Genomic DNA, 13,460 nt, shown 5'->3' with positions numbered 1-13,460 from the left:
TTGAACTCATTTGGATGTTATGTATTTTGTCAGTGAGTGATAGTGTATTAGACATACAAATCTATTGGTTGTTTTTGGTCATTTGGTTAGGTTTATTTTTAAATTTCAGTTTCCCCAACTTTCCGTAATATATTCTATTCAGTCGGTTAAAGTGAATCTGTACTACTGTATGAAAAAGTCTCAAAATAAAAATGATTAAATTACCACTTACCCCCCAATTTTTTTTTTCCATCTATTCCAATAGAGCTTTAGATGTTTTTCAGCCAGTCCTCATGTCCTCCTAAGTTTGGAAACGTCTCAGACGTCTTCATCTGATATCACTCCGTTAGGAAAATACATCATTCCATGAAGAGCGCTGGGGTGACTGGGAGGGCTTGCAGGTCTGGGGGAGGACCTTAATATATTATCAAGTCTCCATGTGTGTTGCCTTCCGAAAAAGAAGCAGGGCTGGAGGAGGCCATACTGGGCTTACTACATCGTGGATTATGCCTATAGTCTGACATGTGGGTGGACTGCAATTAAACACATTTTTCACGACTATCTATACATTTGCTAGAGATTTCAATAGCACATTGTATAGATGGAAGTTATTGAGGAAATGGAACCTGAAATGTTCAAGTTGCACTTTAAACTTTAAGTTTAGTTACTGACTTTTGTTCAACTGTTATACTTTATGGCAGTGGTTCCCAAACTTTTTAGATTCAAGGCGCTTTGGCTTTGAGCCCAGGAAAGAGTTGGCACTGTGAATGTCAGTTATATTTATGTCAAGTTCCTTCTGTTAATGTTAACAAAAAACTGTAATACTTTACATGGCAAAGCACTGCAGTTCTGCTCTACTCCCAAAAACCCTATGGGGGTATATTTACATTTTTCACGCAGAACAGCATCAGCAGCATGTGGATAGGAGCCCACAAAGGCATCAGAAAGGGGATTCAATTGGAGTTAGAACAGTGGCAACAGCAGCCTTTAGACATGAGCTCAGGTATAGCAGTGGCAGTCATTTGTACATCAGATCCCTGAAATAATGTTAATTGCACCTGGTTCTGTTGTCTCTTATACTAGTAGGGCTGATTCTCCATATGGCCTCCAATTTTTATGTTTTACTGTGCTTCATGCTTGCTTTTTATTTATGCTTTTTCAGAAGCCCTTGGTTACAGTATGAAATTGAATAAAGTCTGTTATAATATTCTTAAATACTTTAACACAGGGCTCGACAAATTTCCCTAAAATCTAGGCGCCAGCAAAAAAAGTTAGGTGCCAGGTTTTTCAATGTCAAAAATACATTTCTTAAAAGGACACTTTAGTCACCAGAACCACTACAGCTTAATGTAGTCGTTCTCATGTCTATAACGTCTCCCTGCACAATTTTTTTTATGTAAACCCTGCCTTTTCAGAGAAAATGCAGTATTTACATTGTTGCCTGGTAACACTTCTAGTTACAGTCACTCTAGCATGCATCCGGGGTCAGTACTGCACAGTGCACAGCACTTACGGTCTGCGTGGAGGCGCTGAACGTTTCTCATAGAGATGCAGTGATTCAATGCATTTCTATGAGGAGATGTGGATTGGCAGTATATATCACAAATTTAAATTAAAATACAAATGTTTTAATGATGTTTTAAAGTAGGGAAAGCAATTTAGAAGCCTGTGAAATTTGTTACTGGTAAGATGTGTGCCCTGATTGCATTTAAAAAAAATAAATAAAAATTAGATAAGAATTATAAATATATCCTGCCATTTTTTTCTCAAGTATTTACAAATATATCTAGTTCTGAAAAAAAATGTGCATATATTAAATATAATAATTATATATATATATATATATATATATATATATATATATATTTATATTTAATATTTTCTTACAGCCAGACAAGACAATATAATTTTCAGAATATGTTTGAATTTTACTAAAATGCCAACCCAGTCAAAAGATATACTGAGACAAAGTAGGGACTCCTTTGTCTCAATATTTCTCCTACGCCTGACACTTCTAGACACTGTTTTTAGAAATGAGCACCTCCATTTCTGCTCCCTGTCGATCACTGTTATAATATCTACTCTCTTCTGTTACTCAAAATAGTGTGTGAAGATGGAGAAACAGATCATGATATGCATATTGCATAATATATGAAAAAGGTTTTTTTCTATTCTTTCTGATGGAATGTTTATAATATATCCTCTCTGTATATTAGATATATATTAGATCATTTAAATCTAAATGCGTATGTGCCATCTATAGTTTACATACAGTTACACTCTGTATGGTACATTTTAGTTTTTCATGGATTGGCAGATAGCTATAGTATGATGTATTTATGTTATATTAACTAAGTACCTAAGCAAACCGTGGAGGCCTTTTATAATGTATTTTAAATTAAAATTGACTTGATGTTAATGTTTCTTCTCATCCAATGCATGTGTGTCTTAACTGTACCCTAACTAAACTGGATTGTGATGTAAATTGCAAAATTTATATGCATAAAAAACAAAAACAAAGCTCACATTAAAAAAAAAATAAACCTCTTTATGAAAGTAACAGATCAAATACAATGTTTTATTCAATGGTGTAATTTTCAGATATGTTACAGTTCCCCTTTCTTTATGCATGCCTTTTAAAATTCCCTTAGAGTATTGGACTTCTCTACTTATAAAAACATTTAGAGCACAGCAGATAATGAGATATACCTATTTTACTTTTAAGCATTTTTTTCTTTTGAAAAATATTAGCATAACATTCATTTCAAAGAAAGGATGCATAGCTAGCACATACAAATATGATAAATGTTGTGTAAAAAAGTGTTGTTCAGAGAAATTTACAAGCTAAAATGATGCAGATATAAACATGTTTTCGTTAAGTGTAAAATAATGCCTGTATATGAGCATAATGCTCACATAAAGTAAGTACAGTTATTTCATATATTTATAATTTAAAAGTGTTTAAAAGAGTTTGTAATGCTAGTGATGCTACATTGCATATGTGAGATGCTATTCATTTCTCTCTCCTCCCTGACAGTAGGCATGAGATGATATTTAGGGCTTTCTTTACTGTTAGAAATGAGGGGGTAAGGCTGTCATTTTCAGGACATTTGCAAAAATTAAGGGTTGGTTTCTCTTAGCAGTGAGATTTTACTCTACGTTCTGAATTCATCCAATTTAAGTCTATAAGAAAATTGCAGAGTAAAAAAGCAGAGTAATTCCTTGCAGTGCTAAATGAATCCAGACCTAAATTGGTCGAGTGGGATCCTGGCAGCCAAATGCATTTACAAGCATTTACAAGCGTCTACAAGCTGGTATTCCCTGATAATAAATGATTTTGGTAGTGAAGGTTTTAAGTGTAAATACATGTCCCCAAAGCTACTTACAAAATGGTGTTAAATCTTTGGGGTCATGGTTCTAAATGATGGGGAAAAAATATTGCTAATTTTCAGAAGCTGATATTCACCATACAGTATAAAGTCATTAACATAAGGAGTTAAGTAAAGAGAATACATTGTTCCTAGAGATATGGTAACATAATTTAAAAGATAAGTTCATAAGCAGTATATTTTCACAAACTTTTGTCTAGATGGCTGTAATTAAAGGAGAGTTTAAACTGTCAATAAGTAAAATACTAGGATCTTAGATTTTGTAATTCTGATTGTGCTAATGTGTGTGTTACATCTGTTTGTTACAGACAGTTGAGACATATTTGTCCTGAAAGTCAAAAAATCTTTTTGGAATGAGTATCAGCATTTAAAGAAAAAAGAACCAGGTAGAGAGAAATGTATTTGTTAAAAAATGAGATTCTAAACAGAGGACTTTAACAGATGGTAAAAAGTGAAATTATATTTTTGTTGGTTAGCTTCAAGGTTTCAAAATGATTGAATTGATTTTAATCTAGCTGTGTATACTATATGTTTATTTAAAAATATACATCACATTTTAAATCTGTCATTATTACCCAAGATCAGTCTGAAAGTAAACTTAAATGGTTAGTCCAACTTGATTGAAAAAAATATTAATTTACACTCTAAATGCCCTATTAGGTCCCTCTCCCTATAAAAGCCTGCCAAAAAAAGGTTTTAACTTACCTTCATCCAGTGCTGAGCGAATCTCCCAGCAATGGTCTTTCTTGCTAATGCCAATATCTCAGTATGTGCAGTGTTTTAAGCTTAGCATAGTCATAGTTACATAGTTGAATAGAGACCTGTGTCTATCAAGTTCAGCCTTCCTCACATATGTTTTTGCTGTTAATCCAAAAGAAGGCAAAAAACCCAGTCTGAAGCGCTTCCAATTTTGTAACAAACTAGGAAAAAATTCCTTCTTAAACCCAAAAAGGCAGACGCTATTAACACACTAATTAGAAATTATATCCCTGTATATTGTTTTTGCAAGTATTTATCCAATTGTTGTTTAACCCCTTAAGGACCAAACTTCTGGAATAAAAGGGAATCATGACATGTCACATCTGTATTTGTTTGGACTCTGATAAAACCACCTCTTCAGGCAGATAATTATTCATCCTTATTGTTCTTACTGTAATAAATGTAGTAAATGCTTAGACTAACTCTTCTTTCTTCCGGCTGAAAGACTGCACATACATTCTCTTACTACCATGCCCCCTTCAAATCAATAACAGTTTTATTGAGTGATTATTATTTTTTTCAGCATTCCTGATTGAATTTTATATTTACTTTTTGACTAAAGTTACTATACAAATACTTTGTACTATGGTTAAGGATATTAATTTGTTTTTAAAAAAAAAGGGAGAATTGAGTTTCAATTATTTTCATCATATATAGCAATTTGCAGATTTATATTTTGTTTCTGTGACACAATTGCAAAATCGATATAATTTTATTTGATAAAAACCTATGCAAAAGACTAACTGTTGTTTGTCAAATGTTTGCTTGAAGGATGTGGATCATCAGTAGACTATCTATAGCTTGTGTGTGTTTGTGTGAATGCAGTATGTGTGTGTGTGTGTGTGTGTGTGTATATAATGCAGAGTGTGTGTGTGTGTTTGTATTAGTTTGTGTGTATATAATGCAGTGTGTGTGTGTTTGTATGAGTGTGTGTGTTTGTATGAGTGTGTGTGTATATAATGTAGAGTGTGTGTTTGTATGAGTGTGTGTTTGTGTGTGTAGTGTGTGTAATGTGTGTGAACGGGATGGGGGAGGTCATTTATTTTTAATTTTTTTTATTTTAAGATTTACATTTTTTTAATTTTAATATTCTAATTTTTTTTATTTTAGTATTATTTTTTATTTTATTATTTTTTTTCATTTTAATAATTATTTTTTTTATTGTAATATTATTTTTTATAATTATTTTATTTTATTTTCATCCCCCCTCCCTGCTTGTAAGCTGGCCAGGGAGGGGGGCTCCCATTCCCTGGTGGTCCAGTGGCATTGGCTGTGTAGGAGGGGGGCTGGCAGAGAGCTGTAACGTACCTTTACAGCAGCTCCTGTCAGTTCCCTTCTCTCTCCTCCGGTCCGGTCAGCTCCCTTCTCCACTGTAAGTCTTGCGGTGTGACTGCCGCATGGAGCGTTGCCATGGGTTACCGTGGCAGCGCTCTGACGCCGTGGCTCTCGCGAGACTTACACTGGAGCTGACTGGCACGGAGGAGAAGGGAGCTGACAGGAGCTGCAGGAAAGGTACGTTACAGCTCTCTGCCAGCCCCCAACAGGACCGCCGGACTTGTAATGAGCCCGGCGGTCCAGGTCTGTATTATGGCAATGTAAGTTGCCATAATGCAGACATTGACTCGAGTATAAGTCAAGTGGGGGTTTTTCAGCACAAAAAAATTGCTGAAAAACTCAACTTATACTCAAGTATATACAGTAGTCAATAAGGGGACCATTACAATAATAAAATACCTATTAAAAACCCTTTCTGCAGTTTGTGTGCCATTGGCTAGAGTATAATATTATAATAATATTATATATTATCCCTACTTTTTCCTCCACCCCTGTTCAGTGGAGTAGAGGGTGAATATATATTGTAATAGAAGCAGCATTATTACCCACAAATTTGTTTCTCTCCCAAAACGTGTTAGTAGGAGAAGGGCATTATCTCCCAATCATTGCTCTGAAAACTGATCCTAAAACTAAATTTATATACAACCACAAGTACAAATATAAAAAAATGTAAAACGGTGACCAGCACCTAATATATAGGATACAAAATGAGTAACTATTGTCCAGTGAAATTAAAATATATTAACATCAAAATGTAAACGATGTATAAAATGGGAAATGTACATAAAAATATCAAATGGTTCAAAGTGGTGCTATATAAACCAAATATAGGTCTAAGAAGCTTTGGAATTATAATAATACGACCATTCTAATACCTAGGACTAGAACTGATCCACCACTAAAATAGGACCAAATAATCCTGAGTCTTTTTTTCCTAAATGTTAAATTAATATACTCACCCATACCCAGTGTCCCCATATCTCTTATCACTGTAGCGCAGCGCTAGTCCTGACCAGAACTTTCCTCCTCTGGATCTGTGATAACTGGAACTCAGGAACAAGGTGCTGAAATGTGAATAGCTCTCCTCCTCCCCAGTAACTGGATGACACACAGTTCTGGGAGTACAACTGAAGTTTATTGAGCCACACTCTGCTTTTATGCACAGATACCCAGCATGTGGTCTCCATTCAAAACTACATAAACCCCTCCCAGTCGCCCCTGTGTATGGGAAATAATTGAGTCAATGACCGGTAACTCGATTATCTCTCACAGGGTTACAGGGAACCACATAAGAAATACATAAAACCCCCGAAAATACAGTCATGATAAACAGGAACCGCACAAGACAAATAATTCCCGAATAGCTCATATCTGAGCACCCAGGTTGTCCAAATAGCGTTTAGGTCCCTTCGGTAGACCAAAATAGCCATTCGGGTAAAGTTCTGACCGGCCGGCCCCAAGGTGATAGACCAAAATAGGAAAAAAGGCAATGACCAGTCCACTTTTGGGAGTTCCTGTGTTAACACCGACGAATGCTCCCCCTGGCTTTTAACTGGTCCTAACTGGTCCAGAAGCTGAATGGGCAGCGGTACAATTTTCCCCAGAGTTTGTGGGATCGAGAAGCCAAAAAGGTTTCCATGCATTTGACGACCATGTACCGCTGCCTGCGTTCGGGAGCACCTGTTTTCGGATAAACGAATGGCAGCCACCCAGGAAAAACACTTGAGTTAATTGCTCTTTTGAAGATAACAAGCCAAGGGTGGTCGGTGTTCATGGGGTATAAAAGGGGAACCACACATTCTCCATTCGGGAAACAAACAAGGGCTACAATCACAACCCACCCAAAATATCCCCTAATTAAATGACCTCTTACAACTATGGTGGAATGATATAAGCCAAGAAAAAATACCCAAAGAAATGGCAAAAATAGCACATCATTACCCAACACAACTCTAAAACAAAATTGTTGCTAAATCAGCCAATAACAGAGAAAACAGGAATCCATATGCAAGTCCCATCTCTAAATGACATGCCATTATATAAACCCCCCTCACCCCCTGCCAGTAGTTTTGAATAAGTTTAGCTAATCATTTGTATCCATTAAATGTCCATACATCTAGACTTTTTCTATTTGCTAGATTTTCAAAGATGGTGCTGAGTTGCATAATAATACAACTGCTACACTGTATTTGCTTTATACAGCAATAGTGAATAACAAGGCAAGACAAACTGTGGGTCCATTGTGTTTTCATTCCAAAGCTCTGTTATATAATGATAATCCACATAATTGTTCCTTTCTAAAATCAATGAGCCTGTGCCATTATAAAAAAACAGCTTCTGGAAAATAGTACACTTTGTGCACACTAAATGAAATTGCCTAGTTCAATCATAGAACAATGTACACAAATCTGGCACTGTTTACATTGGCATCACAACAACATTATGCCAAAATTCTATCCCCTGATTGGTGTAACTTAGCTGGCTCCATAGCAAACCATAGACTCTGTTCACTAAATAGCATTGCAGTTTCTCAGGCTTAAAAAAGCCTATTTTTGTGCAAATTTTGTATAATGTGAAAAAATTATACGATCTTGCTAGCATAGTTACAACAATACAATTCAGTGCACAGAGCTTTTTAACCTTTGTAACTATTTATTTACAATTCAGTTTTTCATTTTTCTAGCTGTTTTTAGTGATATCATTTATTTTGCTTTTTTTTTTTAAATATATTTAGTTGCATCAGATTTTTATTTGGCTATTTTGGTGAATGAAGACAGAGGGTTGAATAAATATCTCCAATCAAGACTTCTTACAGACCCAAACACACGGTATATATTTTTATAGCAATCAGTGACAAAGTGTCACTGGTTGCAGCTATAATCACACAGATTTACTCTAGTTATTTTCCCACCATAGATTATCTGAGCTATGTTATATTTACAGGGAGAATTTTTCCAGTTTAGCTGTTTTGGCTTTTATTTTGAAATTCACTTTGAATTCTAACTTTTGTGAATAACTCTGTTAGACGCCATCCTATGAATAGCGGTCGTGAATATTTCAGATCTTTAAACTGTCTTTTTGAGAATACATTATTTCAGCAGCAGAGCAGCTCTTTGTGTCATGTATTGAATATATGTGTTCATTGTGAACCATTGTTATAGGTTTTGGTTTAATTCTACCACCAACAGTCAGTCAGCAGGACAAGCAAAACAGCTATGTTTTTATTTCAAACTCCCTAATAGCAATATTTTTATTATTTTCAATAATGTTTTATGCTAAACAATTGTTATAAGAGTAGGTAACTAATTCATTGGACTTTTGTGTCATTCCTGCAATCTTACACCATTGCATTTCAGTAGGAAAAAAAAAATGTTGTGTATATTTTGTATAAAAGTTACAAAAAGTAGACCTGTACAGTGACTTTCACTGAATGAGTTAATTGAAAACATTTTATCTCCTATTTCTACCAGCTGCAAATTGCCCTCTGTCTATATGACAGTCACACAAAAGAGATCCTTCCCGTGCCTTCCAAGTAGTCAAGTATTTTTTTTTAAACATAGTACCCCTTGTCACTCATCCACCTTCACCCTTTTATTTTGCAAAGCTGCAAATGATCCTCTGTGTAAATGTTAGTCACACTAAGCAGACCATTCAAATGCTTTCTGACCTTCTGCTATATGGTTAGAGTTTGTTCAAATTAAGTGTCACTCAGACTCCTTTGTGCTAAAGATTCCTAACTGAATCTATGTGCAGATACTGTAAAAAATGTAACGTATAACAGCTCTACCCCAAAAAGAAAGCAACATTTGTTTACAATTGCTGCATTACTAAAAAAAAAGGCATGACATGTGGTGTTGGTATTCAAACAAAAAGTGATGATTCAAAAAATTACATTTCTGGATATGCATTGCTGATCACTATTATTTCTCTTCTTAATTCTAATCTTATTCTTTCATCTTTTCTGCCTCATTCAACTAAAAATGTCTATAGTGGAAACATAGATAAACTAATGCAAAATGTTATATTATCATAGCAGAAAAAAAGGATATAAATATATAATAATTAAAAAAATACTTAATGTTTGAGTTTTAGTACTTACCTGTAAAAGTTTCAGAAATGATGGTCAACAACTTCGATATTGAGGAAAATGTATCCTGTTATTTAAATATATGCCTCACACAAATATATATAGGCATGTGTATATAGGCATGTGTGAGGCATACATTTAAATAGCATGGTACATAGAATCAAATATACTGGGTACATAGATATCAGATACAGTGATATGCCCACTTTCTGCAGCAATTGTTTTAATAGAAGAAATAGCCAAATCTTATTACCACTTAAAATAATACGCCTATGAAGTGAGACACAACTTCACTGAAGGATGATGACATGAGTATTGGTAAAATATTTCAAAAGGAACAAATGTGATTCAAGCAAATACTAAACTAGATACATGTATGTTAATTAGCAGTCTTCTTATGGCCTCTAAGAGGAAACACCATGTATAAAATGAGACAATTAGTCCCATACAAGTGTCTAAAATAATACTTCAAGTGTATAACAGTGCTGATTGAATTTACTTATAGTATTTAAATATTCATAATGACTAAACCAATATGTCAAAGGTGTCAGGAAGGGATGAGCGCCTTTCAGCAATAATTGTGATCCATGATTCACAAATCGGGCGGCATTTTGTACCATGGTCAGATAGGGAATATCTTATTTCCTCCATAGACCTGATTAGTTCCACTCTTGAGTTCCGCTATGTAAATGGGGTGGGATTGTCTGTTAATATACTCCTTGGTTTAGTTTAAAATGGAAAGTAAATGCCTGAGTTTTTGGTCTAGAGATCTGGGCTATTTTAGTAGTGTTTAATACAGCATTCAACAAGCCCTGTAGGTTAGCATAACCCCACCATAGGTGGATATACATGGCCCTCTCCACCTGATACCTCTAATATTGCTCCGGCACCTGAGAGTATATTCAGTGCAGTAGTACTGAAGTTTTATACTAGCTGGTGATTAATTTATAGTTAATTTTAATCATGGAAATGCTCAGAAAACTCATTTGTGCAAAATAAGTATTTTATTCCATTCAGCAGAGGAAAAAGTGTAACTGAGCTCTGTGGATCACGCTGTGGAGAATTTAGGTAAAAGGAAGGAAGCCTTACCTTGCAGTGAAAGAGTTTTTTGTGTGTGAAGGGTTGCGAACACCATTGTTCAAACCTAGTGCAAACCAGGGGGACAGCTGTAGTATGCCAAAAATTTAAAATGAGAAGATTGACCATGCTACAGTTATGTTTTGGTTTAAGCAAATTGCATTTAGGAAAGGTTCCAATGTGAGTATAAGCAAAAGAGACGAGAGTGAGCAACCCTGTCTAGTGCCATTTACAATGGTTAACTTTAGAAAAGAGGATATATTCTTAATTTCCACCTTCAGTTTTCAATAGTAGCAAAAGCACAGTGTGTCTTCAGAAATGTGTATTTCAAATTTCAAAACCTTACAGCCTAAACAATGAGATCTCAAAATGAAAATAATTACTATCCCACTAGAACTCCTACACTGAAATTGCAAATTATGAAAAAGCAGTGCATACCTCAATAGCCATGACATTCCATCATTATCCACAAGCACACAGAAGAATATATTTATGTAAATTCATTCTGAGAAAAACATAAGCCATAAATTGTATCTGCCAGTATCATCATCACCAGCCCTTGCGTCAGTGCCTTATTCTCTGAGGACAAACAGTGATGAACTTTGAAATGCTATTAAATGCACCGACAACACATCCAAACAAACTATAATTATCATTATTAGCATATATATAGCACCAACATATTTTGCACCACTTTACAATTATAAAATAGGGATATTTGTCAACAAGTAATTTACAAGTAGAATGTAACAGAGACAACAGGTGAAGAATACCCTGCTCAAATGAGCTTACAATCTATGAGAAATAGATAAAGACACACAATATAAATAACAGCATGTATGAGGGGATAGAGATTTATGGATTAGATGTCTGTGTCAAAATAAGCTGGTAAAAGTGGTGTGTGGAAGAACTGAACAATGGCAGAAGAGGACTGGGCTACGAAGGTGAAGCAACTGATGAGGGCAATTGCAGTGAGAAAAACATCATCCAGGAAAATGGTAAGCTTTCCTAAATAAGTGTGTTTTTAATGACTTCCTATAGGACTGGAAGCTAGGGGAGAGTCTAATGGCATGGGGTGCCAGGAGTCAAATAAGTACTTGTTAAATGTACAGGAAAGCAATCATAAGCATCTGCTTATGATTGTGTGATGTTTACACATGAAGCGCAAATTGCAAATTACTGGATGGTCTATGCTTTAATAACATATAGCAGATGTAACAGCGTGACTATTTTTCAGGTGATTTTATTCTACATTTTTTTTTTTTTTTTAAACGTTACCTTTTAAAAGTACTTATTTAAATCCTGGAGTCTTGAGTATATTGCAACCAATGTATGTGATGTTGCCAGTCATGACATGTATTTGAAGTTTGGATTATTTTAAGGACCTGGATAACTGCTGCTGACATATGTGGGGGCTGGTGAGCCATACCACTATATCATTTCTGTGATAGCATCAGGTAGCTAATTCCAAAGGATTTAAATCCTGCAGATGATAGTTGGCATGTGGGAATGAGCAGATGTCAATAGAAGAAAATTTGCCGAGCAAAAGGGACAAGAAGGGTATATTTTTTGGGGCAAAGAGGGAATGTAGTAAGGAGCAGCGTTAGTGAGAACTTTGTGGGTTAGTGTTAGCTGTTTGAATTGGATTCTGAAAGGTACAGGAAGACAATATAATGATTAGCAAAGGGGTGAGGTGTGGGTGTAGCGGTCAGTCAGGGGGGTAAACCTAGCTACAGCTGTCATAAAAGACTGAATAGATGCAATGCAGGTATTTGGAAGGCCAATGAGTAGTTAGTTGCACTTGTTAAGTCTTAAAACGTTACAATATATGGAAGTTACAATATATGGAGACAGGTTGGATGTGAGAAGAAACATAAAAAATGACTTGAAAGCAACACCAAAGCAGCGAGTTTGAGGATTTGCAGTAATAGGTGTCCCATGGACATGCATGAAGATTCATGGAGGGGATCTATTTTCCTGTATGTAAGATAGATCTCATCCAGAATTGTCTACCAGTTGATCCTTCCATGAAACTTAAACATAATATATGTAGCAAGCTTTCTAGGATCATTATTATTATTATTATTATTATTATTATTATTTTATTATTACCATTTATATAGGGTCAACAGATTTTGTAGCACTTTACAATATTATGAGGGGGGATTTAACTATAAATAGGACAATTACAAGAAAACTTACAGGAACCATAGGTTGAATAGGACCCTGCTCAAACGAGCTTACAGTATATAGGAGGACAGGAAATAGCAATCAAATAAGGTAGGAGTAAAGCAGAGCTGGATGAGAGAGTAGAGTGCTGCCCTTTAGCAGAGAACAACAGACAGGCATGTAAGGTAGAAGTTACTCTGGGAGGCCATAAGTTTTACTAAAGTGCATTTTCAAGGCACTTCTTATACAATTGAAGACTAGAGGAGAATCTGATGGTGGTAGGCAGGCTATTCCATAGGAAGGGGCACCCGTGAGAAGTCCTGCAAGCATGAGTTGGCCGTACAGGTGCGAGCATCAGACAGGAGAGGGTCACAGGCAGAGCAGAGAGACCGAGAAGGGGCATACCTATGGATCTGGGAAGAGATATAAGAGGGGCTAGAATTGTCCAGTGCCTTATAGGTATGAGTTGGCACTTTGAATTGACTCCTATTGGATACAGGAAGCCAATGTAAGGACTGACAGAGGGGTGAGGTATGAGGGACCAACTAGAGAGGAAAATCAGTCTGGTGGCTGCATTCATTACAGACTGTAGTGGGGCAATACGGCTTTTGGGAAGCCCTATTAGAAGAGGATTACAATAATCCATGCAGGAAATTACTAGAGCA

The 13,460-nt window shown here is 35.6% G+C and overlaps 1 protein-coding gene across 1 annotated transcript in view; it reads right to left on the bottom strand.

Annotated features, from left to right (window-relative positions):
- GABRG3 (gamma-aminobutyric acid type A receptor subunit gamma3) overlaps positions 1–13,460 on the bottom strand; it is a 647,580-nt gene that overhangs the window by 30,946 nt on the left and 603,174 nt on the right. The gene's annotated exons all lie outside the window — the stretch shown is intronic.

The sequence above is a fragment of the Pelobates fuscus genome, chromosome 1 (assembly GCF_036172605.1).
Source record: "Pelobates fuscus isolate aPelFus1 chromosome 1, aPelFus1.pri, whole genome shotgun sequence".
In the NCBI taxonomy this organism is placed as follows: Eukaryota; Metazoa; Chordata; class Amphibia; order Anura; family Pelobatidae; genus Pelobates; species Pelobates fuscus.
Note: the sequence above shows the minus strand (reverse complement) of the source record. Positions and strands in the feature narration are given on the sequence as shown.